The following is a 12,259-nucleotide window of genomic DNA, read 5'->3' as shown; positions in this document are numbered from 1 at the left end:
TGAGCCCCAAGTCATGAAGCAGTCTCTTGTGCTTTTTGGTGACTCTGCTGGCATGGGTTATGTTGTCTATCCACCTGGCTATTCCACAGAAGTGTAAAAGACTGAGTGAACTGATTCCAACCACTTTTATATGTTGAAGGAGGAGTACGTTGCATAGCTAGTGCACACTTTCAGTGGACCACCGCCGCAATTATTAGATGATGACGAAACTCAGCTGCCAACTGCAGCGTCTTTCTGCAGTGTGGAGACTGGCAAGGAGTTCAGAAGGAGTCAATGGAGAAAGATGGGGGAGATGAGGAGTTCCTAGAACTCACATGGAGCGGAGGCCATCCTAGTGATTTGTGCAGTTCGAAGGAAGAGGCAGTGGTCACACTGCTCTAGCAGCACAGCAAAAGAGGGAGCATGATGCAAAGGCACATTGGGCAGCATCTAGCCAGTACATCAGCTACTACTACCCACCGTGCCGCTGAAATCAGCACCCCAAAAACAGCTCCAAAGTGCTCCCTGGCATGGTATTTTTTGTTTGCATACTGTGCTGTCAGACCCTAAAATGAGGCTTAAATCTTCTGAACCTGAGCCTCACCTGTATGACGAGACATCTGAATTCCAAGCACCATGTGCAGTGGAGTGCAAACCTTAAAAAGTATGACAGATCTGAGCTTCCTCTTACTCCCTTTTCTTCTGTGGAGTCGGCCTCTTCTCCCGCTTTCAATCAACAGATCCACCTGCCTTCCCGCAAAGAGAGGATGTGACGGCATCACCACCACTACCAGTGTCACTGAGCATCTTCACACCGTCCCATGAAAGTGTTCAGCTTTCCATTCCCCAAACCCTCAAGAGGAAGATTAGATACTCTTACTGCCACCCACATGCCATGGTACTGAATGACAGCAATTCCACATTACTGGCTTTTGAGATGCTGCCATTCTGACTGGTTGTCTTGAGACGAATAGTTTAAAAAACTGATGGTGGTGGCTGTCCAAAAGTATGATTCTCCCAGCCACCACTATATTTCCAGGCCGCCTGCATACACATGTTGTGGACAAAATAACTGTGCAATGCCATCAGTGGCAAGGTCCACATAACCACTGAAAAGTGGACCAGTGAGAAAGCCTAGAACGTTACATCTTACTAACTGCCCATAGGGTAAATGTAGTGGTGAGCTAGAACACCTTCTGCCTCTGTTCTAGCCATGTCCTACCACCACCGAGGATTGCTGGACATTTATCTGTCCAGGTTGCCTCCTACTCCACTTCCTCCACTGCCTCCCCATCCTGTCACAGGAAGACCTATACAACCAACTTCAGAGCAGCAAGGGGAAAACTACAGCAGACTGTTCTTAAACGCCTCAGTTTGGGAGACAAATCCTACAAAGCTAAAGAACTTTGGACTGTAATCAAACAGTAGTCAGATGAGTTGTTGGTGCCAGTGAACCTCAAGCCAGGCCTGTTGGTGTGCAATAAAAAGCAAAATCTTACAGCAGCTCTTTGCCTAGCCAGCTTAATGCACATCCCTTGCCTAGTGCATGTGTTGAACTTGGTGGTGCAGAGCTTCCTGAAAAAACTACCCACACATATAGAAGCTGCTGCTGAACGTGTGGGCAGTGTGTGCGCACTTTTGGTATTCTCACCTTGCTGCTGCTCACCTGTCTGCACTGCAACATCACTTCTGCCTTCCCGCTCACTGCTATCAAGGGTTTACCATGACAGAGATGAGCCAGAAGACCGCAGCGACCGATTTTCTCTACTTCTGCACTGATTAGAGGCACTTCATCTTTATCTGAAATGGTGCAAGTTTCTTTTAGCAGTGCAGGGGTTAATCAGTTTACAACTCCTGGAAGCTTTCCTGTGCTTAGGCTCTCAGCTGTGCACTGTTAGCCACTCCCATCTCTTATATAAACTGGGTCCTGGCTAGCACTCACTGTCAGAGTAGCTTATGCAGAATTTGTTGGTGGTTGCTATTGGTGAAAACAATTGGTGGATTTATCTGTGACTGTTGTTAGGTTTTGAGTGTGTGATAATTCCTTTTCTTCTCCTACTTTGGTTTAATCCGATCCTCCACTCCCCAGTGCATTCCTCTCTTGCATGTGTGAGTATATTTGTATGTTTGGTATTTTTCATTACTCCTGTTCGTATTACCTTCTTAGTATGGTTGATATATTACGGTACACTGCTACTCCCCTCTTCCCTGGGTGGGGGAAGGATACAAACTGAGGATGGATTCAGGCCACGTACATGGCCCCAACATCTTCAACATCAGAAGTTATCCAGGGAACAGGGTGAGTTAGGGTACACCTAGCGGTAGGGACAGGGAAGGAGCCCCTGGTCCTGAGAAACCCAACAACAAAGTTGTGACAACTGCCTCGTATGTTACCCAAAACAAGAAAGTGAATTCCAGAGCATAATTCCATTGAATATAATTACTTTTATTAATAAATAGTTCAAAACAGGAGTAGTCATTAAAAAACGTATGGAAAATAATAACAGGAATAGTAACACCTAAGTGCCACATCCGGCAAGGTTGTAATACAAATATAAGCAGATATACAAGAGATAATCCCTCCAGTAATATAAACCCAATATAGGGAGGGATAGCAGGGCAAGGTTGGCACAATTATAAAACAAAATGATGGCTCACATAGATATGCAAGTGCAAAAACAGGAATAAATAGATGAACAAAATATGTAAGTTCAATCAATATAATAGAATATATGGAGCCACCACCAGTGTAACCATACTACATGCAGACAACGTTACCACAAGCAAAAATCTCTAACCTCCAAATAAGTATACCGAGAGGGACAATAATCAAATAGTGGAAGTAGTACCAACCTATATGCCAGACGTGGAAGAGGCCCCGAAGCGCGTTTCGCTATCAATGCTTCCTTGGGGGCGTGGGCCTCTCTTGCATGTGTGAGTATATTTGTATGTTTGGTATTTTTCATTACTCCTGTTCGTATTACCGTCTTCGTATGGGTGATATATTACGGTACACTACTACTCCCCTCTTCCTCGGGTGTAGGAAGGATACAAACTGAGGATGGATTCAGGCAAGGTACGTGGCCCCAACATTATTATTATTATTATTTATTATTATAGCGCCATTTATTCCATGGCGCTTTACATGTGGGGAGGGGTATACATAATAAATAAAATAAATAAAATAAATCTTTATTTTTATATAGCGCTAACATATTATGCAGCGCTTTACAGTTTGCACACATTATCATCGCTGTCCCCGATGGGGCTCACAATCTAAATTCCCTATCAGTATGTCTTTTGGAATGTGGGAGGAAACCGGAGTACCCAGAGGAAACCCACGCAAACACAGAGAGAACATACAAACTCTTTGCAGATGTTGTCCAAGGTGGGATTAGAACCCAGGACCCCAGCGCTGCAAGGCTGCTGCGCCACCGTGCTGCCCATAATAAAAACAAGTACAATAATCTTGAACAATACATGTCACAACTGGTACAGGAGGAGAGAGGACCCTGCCCGCGATGGCTCACAATCTACAAGGGATGGGTGAGGATACAGTAGGTTAGGGTAGAGCTGGTCATGCAGCGGTTTGGTTGATCGGTGGTTACTGCAGGTTGTAGGCTTGTTGGAAGAGGTGGGTCTTCAGGTTCTTTTTGAAGGTTTCGATAGTAGGCGAGAGTCTGATGTGTTGTGGTAGAGAGTTCCAGAGTAGGGGTGATGCGCGAGAGAAATCTTGTATGCGATTGTGGGAAGAGGAGATAAGAGGGGAGTAGAGAAGGAGATCTTGTGAGGATCGGAGGTTGCGTGCAGGAAAGTACCGGGAGACGAGGGCACAGATGTATGGAGGAGACAGGTCATGGATGGCTTTGTATGTCATGGTTAGGCTTTTGTACTCGAGTCTCTGGGTAATGGGGAGCCACTGAAGGGATTGACAGAGGGGAGAGGCTGGGGAATAGAGTAGTCGAGGCGGGAGATGATGAGGGCATGGACTAAGGTTTTTGCAGATTCTTGGTTTAGGAATGTACTGATCTGTGAAATATATTTGAGTTGAAGGCAGCAAGAAGTGGAAAGGACTTGGATATGTGATTTGAAGGAGAGATCAGTGTCAAGGATTACCCCAAGACAGCGCGCTTGTGGGACTGGGGAGAGTGGGCAACCGTTTACTGTAATGGATAGGTTTCGTTGGGGGGGTCGCGTGAGATGGGGGAAAGACGATGAATTCTGTTTTTTCCATGTTAATTTTTAGAAATCTAGTGGACAAGAAGGATGAAATAGCGGACAGACATTGAGGGATTCTGGTTAGTAGGGTGGTGATATCTGGTCCAGAGATGTAAATCTGTGTGTTGTCAGCATGGAGATGATACTGAAAACTGTGAGATTCTATGAGCTGTCCCAGGCCAAAGGTGTAGATGGAGAAGAGCAGGGGCCCTAGAACTGAACCTTGCGGGACTCCGACAGATAGGGGGCGAGGTGAGGAGGTGGTGCGTGAGTGGGAGATGCTGAATGTCCAGTCAGTTAGGTATGATGAGATCCAACATAGGGCCAAGTCTGTGATGCCAAGGGATGAGAGGGTCTGCAGCAACAGGGAATGGTCCACTGTGTTAAAGGCAGAGGACAGGGCCAGGAGGAGGAGGATAGAGTAGTGTCGCTTGCTCTTGGCGGTTAATAGGTCATTGGTGACCTTAGTTAAGGCAGTTTCAGTGAAGTGGTGTGACTGGAAGCCTGATTGTAAGTGGTCGAAGAGGGAGCAGGAAGACAGATGGGAGGACAGTTCAAGATGGACGTGTTGTTCCAGTAGTATTGAGGCATAGGGGAGAAGTGATATAGGGCGATAGCTAGATACAGAGGATGGGTCAAGAGGGCTTTTTGAGGATAGGTGTGATTGAGGCATGTTTAAAGCTTGAGGGGAAACACCAGTTGTTAGTGATAAGTTGAAGAGATGGGTTAGGGTTGGGATGAAGACTGTGGCGAGGTTTGGGATGAAGTGGGATGGGATCGGGTCAAGTGCACAGGTGGTGAGATGCGATCTTGAGAGTAGAGTGGAGAGTCAATCATCTGTAATGGTGGAGAAGTTGGTTTTGGAGGTGGAGGGCTGGGTAGTTGGGAGGAAGGGCTCTGGGGGTTGTTCACTAAAACTGTCTCTGATGTTCTCAATCTTCTGCTTGAAAAATTAGGCAAAGTCTTCAGCTGAGATGAGTGGGGAGTGAGGAGGTGCTGGGGGACAGAGGAGAGAATTGAAGGTGTTCAATATCTGTTTAGAGTTGAGAGACAGGGAGGATATGAGAGATGAGAAGTAGGTTTTTTTTGCTGTAGCGAGTGTGGCCTTGAAAGTAGCGAGGGACTGTTTGAATGCGATGAAGTGCTCGTTGGAGTGGGATCTTTTCCATCTGTGCTGAGCAGCCCTGGAAGCTCGCCTCAGTTCTTTGGTCAGGCTGGTGTGCCAGGGCTGTCTGTTGATTTTGCGAGCTTTGGTATGTGTGAGAGAGGCAAGAGATTCCAAAGCTACAGCTATTGTGGCAGCGTCATCCGCAATGTGTAGGGAGCTTATATCTGTGAGAGGGAGGAGGGATTCAGAGAGTGAGTGTAGATCAAGGTGTTTAAGATTTCTGCGAGGGTGTGAAAGTTTGTGGGGTGGGGATTGTAGACAAGGAGTGGAGAGGGAAGAGAATGTGAGTAGATTGTGGTCAGAAAGAGGAAGAGGTGAGTTAGAGAGGTTGGATAGGGAGCAGAGGCGGGTAAAGATGAGGTCCAGTGTGTGACCATCTTTGTGAGTGGCTGCAGAAGATCATTGAGTGAGGCAGAAGGAGGACGTGAGAGATAGAAGTTTAGTGGCAGCTGAGAATGAAGTGTCAATGGGGATGTTGAAGTCACCCATGATGATAGTGGGGTGGTCCGCAGAGAGGAAATGAAGTAGCTAGGTGGTGAAGTGGTCAAAGAAGGTGGTGGATGGCCCTGGGGGGCAGTAAATGACAGCCAGTTGGAGGTTGGAGGGGGAGTAGATGCGCACAGAGTGCATCTCAAAGGAAGGGAGGGTAACAGAGGGTGGAAGTGGGATTGGGTTGAAGGAGGAGTTATCTGACAAGAGAAAACCAACTCCTCCACCATGCTTGCTGCTGAGGCGGGATGTGTGAGAAAGGTGGAAGCCACCATACGACAGTGCATCAGGAGAGGTTGTGTCAGAAAGGGTGAGACAGGTTTTGGTGATGGCAAGGAAGGAAAGTTTGTTAGTAATAAAAAGATCATGGATGTAGCAAAGTTTGTTGCAGACAGAATGAGCGTTCCATCTTCAACATCAGAAGTAATCCAGGGAACAGGGTGAGTTAGGGTGCACCTAGGGGTAGGGACAGGGAAGGAGCCCCTGGTCCTGAGAAACCCAACAACAAAGTTATGACACCTGCCTCTTATGCGACATACCAACAAGGTGGAACTCCACCTTGCATATATTATTATTATTATTATTTATTTATATAGCACCATTAATTCCATGGTGCTGTACATGAGACGGGGTTACATCAAAATACAAATATCACTTACAGTAAGCAAACTAACAATGACAGACTGGTACAGAGGGGAAAGGACCCTGCCCTTGCGGGCTTACATTCTACAGGATTATGGGGAAGGAAACAGTAGGCCAGGGGTTGCAGTAGCTCCGATGGTGTTGAGGTGGCCGTGTTGTCATTACAGGTTGTAAGCTCCTTTGAAGAGATGGGTTTTCAGGTTCAGTTTGAAGGATACAAATGTTGTGGATAGCCTTACGTGTTGGGGCACAGAATTCCAAAGTATGGGGGATATTCAGGAGAAGTCTTGGAGGCGATTGGGTGAGGAGCGAATAAGTGTGGAGGACAGAAGGAGATCTTGGGAGGACCGAAGATTACGTGAGGGAAGATATTGAGAGATTAGTACAGAAAAATAAGGATGAGAAGGGTTATGGATGGCTTTGTAGATGAGTGATGGTAGTTTAAACTGGATACGCTGGGAAATTGGGAGCCAGTGCAGGGATTTGCAAAGAGGGGAAGCAGGAGTGTAGAAAGGAGAGAGATTAATTAGTCGGGGCAGCAGAGTTAAGGACCCACTGGAGAGGTGCAAGGGTATTAGCAGGGAGGCCACAAAGGAGGATGTTGCAGTAGTCGAGACAAGAGATGATTAGGGCATGCACAAGCATTTTGGTAGAGTGTGGGTTGAGGAAAGGAATGATTCTGGAAATAGTTTTGAGCTGGAGGCGACAGGAGGTGGCGAGAGCTTGGATGTGTGGTTTAAAGGACAGGGCAGAGTCCAGGGTTACTCCAAGGCAGGGGATTACTGGGACGGGGGAAAGTGTGAATTCATTTATTGTGATAGATAGATCAGATAGGGAAGGTGCGTGAGATGGAGGAAAGATATTTAGTTCGGTTTTGTCCACATTGAGTTTGAGGAAGCGAGAGGAGAAGGAGGATATGGCTGATAGACACTCTGGGATTCTGGACAGCAGAAAGGTGAGATCTGGGCCAGAGAGGTAGATCTGTGTGTCAGCAGCATATAGATGGTACTGGAAGCCATAAGACTTTATGAGTTGCCCCAGGCCAAGGGTATAGAATGAGAAGAGAAAAGGTCCTAGGACCGAGCCCTGAGGGACACCAACAGAGAGGGGGCGAGATGAAGAGGTAGTATAGGAGTAGGAAACACTAAATGTGTGGTTGGTAAGGTATGAGGAGATCCAGGACAGGGTGAGGTCTTTTACACCAAAGGAAGAGAGGATCTGTAATAGGAGGCAGTGATCAACTGTGTCGAAGGCAGAGGACAGGTCTAGAAGATGAGTATAGAGAATTGTCTGTTAGCTTTGGCTGTAAGTAAGTCGTTCGTAAGTTTGGTCAGGGCAGTCTCAGTGGAATGTTGGGGACGGAAGCCAGATTGTAGGCTGTCAAAGAGAAAGTTAGATGCAAGGTGAGAGGAAAATTCAGCGTGGACATGTTGCCCAAGTAGTTTGAAAATGGGAGCAAATATATGGGGCGGTAGCGCTCGGGTCAAGGGAAGGCTTTTTGAGGATAGGTGTGATTGTGGCATGTTTGAAAGCTGAGGGGAAGGTACCCGAAGTTAGTGATAGATTGAAGAGATGGGTTAGGGATGGGATTAGTGTAGTGGTCAGGTTGGAGAGGAGGTGGGATGGGGTCAAGTGCAAAAGTGGTGAGGTGTGATTTGGAGAGAAGATGAGCAAGCTGTCCTTCAGTGATTTTGGGGAGGGAAGTTATGGGGTTAGGGCATTGGTGTGGAATACAAAGGGGTTGTGGTGGTCGGACAATAAAGACTTGCCTTGTTTGGTCTATCTTATTTTTTAAGTGTATGGCAAAGTCCTCAGCAGAGATTAAGGAAGTCGGAGGGGGCAGTGGTGGGCGGAGGAGGGAACTAAAGGTGTTGAACAACTGTTTGGGGTTGTGGCATAAAGAAGATATGAGGGATGTGAAATAGGCCTGTTTAGCAGAGGTGAGCGCTGATTTGAATGCGAGTGTTGCTTGTTTGAGTGCAGTGAAATCATCTTGCAAATGCGTTTTCTTCCAACGCCGTTCTGCAATTCTGGATACTTGCCAAAGCTTTTTAGTGATGTTATTGTGCCAGGGTTGTCTATTGATTCGTCGCACTCTGCTATGCATGACAGGGGCTACCGAGTCGATGACTGATGCGAGAATGGCATTGTAAAAACTAGTGGCAGTGTCTGTGTCGTGGTGTGAAGCTATGGACAACAGTGGTTGAATAGAGTCAGAGAGTGTGTGAGGGTCTAGATGTGCGAGGTTTCTGCGGGGGTGCGCATGTTGCTGGACATGGGTGACAGGTGTGGATGACAGTGATGAGAAAGTGAGCAGATGGTGGTCGGATAGAGGGAGAGGGGAGGTTGTGAAGTTAGATAGTGAGCAGAAACGGGTGAAGACCAGGTCTAATGTGTGTCCGTCTGTGTGGGTGGCTGAGGAGGACCACTGAGTAAGTCCAAAAGATGAAGTAAGGGACAGGAGTTTGGAGGCTGCTGACTGGTGGGTGTCAATGGGGATGTTAAAGTCACCCATGATGATGGTGGGATGATGGGCAAGATTTTGGGTGTGATAGAAGGGGGTAATAATGGGAGGTATGAGCTGTGGGGGTCCAGGATTGGGAGATATGTCGCCAGCAGTGAGGAGAAGCAGAGAGAGACAGAGCAGGTGGGAGGAGAGTGGGCGACTTGTTTTGTGTTTTATTAGGAGAGATCTGAGGTTGAGGAGCAGGTCAGCAGAGGAGGTCAGGTGGGGAGGCAAGAGGGAAGGAGAGATTATTACTTAGTTAGAGGGTGCTGGGGTTTGGGGATAGTGAAGGAGAGTGAGGAGTAATGGAGCCAAAACTGTTAGAGCGTATGTCAGCATGATGAGAGTAAGTGTGGTGGAAAGGGAAAGAAGTTTAGTACATTTATTAACAGTGGTTAGTCGTATCTTCTGTTCACTTCTGGCTCATTTCTGGCATATTTCTGCTGTCATCCTTTTAGAGCCATCCTTCTAGAGGCAGACCCCGGTCTAGACAGACCTGTGGCTCTGAATTCATAACAGGCTAAGTGCACATGAAATAGGCCAGGTGTGATCAGGAGAGAGGGGCAGTAGGGAGACTAATCAAAGACACAGGAGGGGAGAAATTATAAGACAGAAGGGAAAATGCAAAAGGAAATAGTCAGAACCAAATGGAAAGATAAAGCCAACTGTGTGTTAGCATCAAGGAATTATGGTGGGAAAACATGCAGGAAGGAAAAGAAGAAAAAAAAACAAAACACAGTAATAGCAGCCAGAGGACATACCAGGAATAGCAGACGGATACAGGGTGGGAAGGATCAGGAAAGCTGGGTGATGGTGATGGGATTGGGATTGCAGCCAGAGGACATTCCAGGAATAGCAGACAGATACAGGGTGGGAAGGATCAGGAAAGCTGGGTGATGGGATTGGGATTGCAGCCAGAGGACATACCAGGAATAGCAGACAGATACAGCGTGGGAAGGATCGGGAAAGCTGGGTGATGGTGATGGGATTGGGATTGCAGCCAGAGAACATACCAGGAGTAGCAGATGGATACAGGTGGGAAGGATCAGGAAAGCTGGGTGATGGTGATGGGATTGGGATTGCAGCCAGAGGGCATACCAGAATAGCAGACGGTTACAGGGTGGGAAGGAGCAGGAAAGCTGGGTGATGGTGATGGGATTGGGATTGCAGCCAGATAACATACAAGGAATAACAGACGGATACAGGGTGGGAGGGATCAGGAAAGCTCAGTGATAGTGATGGGATTGAGATTGCAGCCAGAGGACATATACTGGAGAGACTGAGCAGCAGCAGGCAATAGTGGATGTTCAGCTGCAGCATGCATGGCTGAGTTGCTCTGCAGAACAACACCACTTCACCACCAATGAGTGGGCCTCCATGAGGAATGTGTGTGCTGTGTTGCGCTGCTTCGAATATTTCACCAATAGGGCCAGCGTTGATGATGCCAACATCAGAGTTACAATAACACTTAAATGCCTGCTTGAAAAAACAATTCAGGTCATGATGGATGAGGTGGTGGCACAGGAGGTAGAGGAGCAGCGCCAGTTCACACTGTTATCAGGCCTGTCAACCACCCATGGCTCGGAAGGTGGGTTACTGTCCTAACAGCAGGCCAGGTACCAAATTGTACAATCAGGGTATAGTTTGGGAGAAGGAGGATGAACGACTAAGTTCACAGCAGAGTGGTACTTAAATCAGCTCAAGGGTGTCATTGGAGCGTGGCTGGGAGGATGCAGAGGACCCAGACCATTCACCTCCCACCAATGACAACTTGACATTGCCTATGGGCAGCCTGGCACACATGATCCAATACATGCTGTGTGCCTGCTTAATGATCAACAAAATCCCCATTTTGTTACCAGTGCTGATTAATGGGTGTCCACCTTGCTGTATTCACACTGCAAGGACAACGTACCATCATTACTTCTGTTACTGGAGAGTGATCTCAAAATGCGTGACTACAAAAACATGCTGTAGGGACAACTACTTATGGTTTTCCACCTGACTGTGGGGACTCAGTGGAAGAACAAGGCATAGGCAGAGGAGGAGGTTGCTAAAGCAGCTGGGGTGCCATGAGCACATTGGAAGGCAGAATTAACCTGGCTGAAATGTGGCAAAACTTTCTCAGTACACCACAACATCTGGCAACACCATCTGATATGGTACGTATTAGCAGGAGGCAGATTTACAACACCATGGTGGAAGAGTACGTGTCCACAAGTATTAACTGATGGGTCTGCCCTATTTAACTTCTTGGTCTCCAAATTGGACACATAGCCTGAGCTTGCACTTTATGCCTTGAGGGTGCTGGCTTGCCCCGCGACAAGTGTAATGTCAGAACATGTGTTTAGCACAGCAGGGGCTGTCATCACAGACAGGCGCATGTGCCTTTCCACATCCAACATGGGGATGCTAACATTTAATAAAATGAACCAGGCGTGGATCCCACAGGAATGTCACGCTGGGTGAGGCAGAAGCAATGTGCACAACAACGGGGAGAGGGAGGGGAGGCCAAAAGACTAGGGAAGGGGGAATGGAGACCCCAAGGCAGATCTAACAACACCCTGTCTGCCCTAAATGTCCCAAATTGGTTCCGCACCAATCGCCGAGCAGGAACCTAATCCTTGCCTGACCCTAGCAATAGACCCTGGATAGGGAGGGGATGAAGTGCGTGCTAGTCAGCCCCCACTGCAACTAAAGACAGGGGTGGATGAACAAGGGGATACACTTAGCTTGAGAAGACCACCGAGATATCATGCCAGCAATCCTCCAAGAAGATGCTAGCCGACTGCTAGTACTTCCAACCACATAGAGGAAAATTCAACACCAGCACCCAGCTGAAGAGAATGAATGTATATAAACCTTCAACAAAGGTGTGTTAATTAGCAACAGAAGGTGGAGGTAACTGTTGGGTCCTAGAGAGAGAAGGATATGACACCATAACAGAGATGCAAAAATCAAAAAAGTGCTTGTAGAGGTAATGGTAATGAACTTCTACAGCCAGATCCAGGATGACTGTTTATCACACCTGACACACCCATGACAAGGACTTATCCATACCCTTGGATGACTAAACAACTATAACAGCTGCATACAGCCAGTTCATTTTGGTGCCTCCTCCCAAAATTAAAAAAAACAAAAACTGTGTTGGCTACCTTCTTCTCTGCCTCCTCCACCTCCTCCTCCAGTTGGACCTCCTACCCATCGGTTTGTTAGTTTATTTTGGGTTCATTCTATGTTCTTTCAAGTAAGTTCCC

This window comes from Ranitomeya variabilis, chromosome 1 (assembly GCF_051348905.1).
Source record: "Ranitomeya variabilis isolate aRanVar5 chromosome 1, aRanVar5.hap1, whole genome shotgun sequence".
Taxonomy (NCBI): Eukaryota; Metazoa; Chordata; class Amphibia; order Anura; family Dendrobatidae; genus Ranitomeya; species Ranitomeya variabilis.
The sequence above is the reverse complement of the archived record's forward strand: the minus strand, read 5'-3'. Positions refer to the sequence as shown.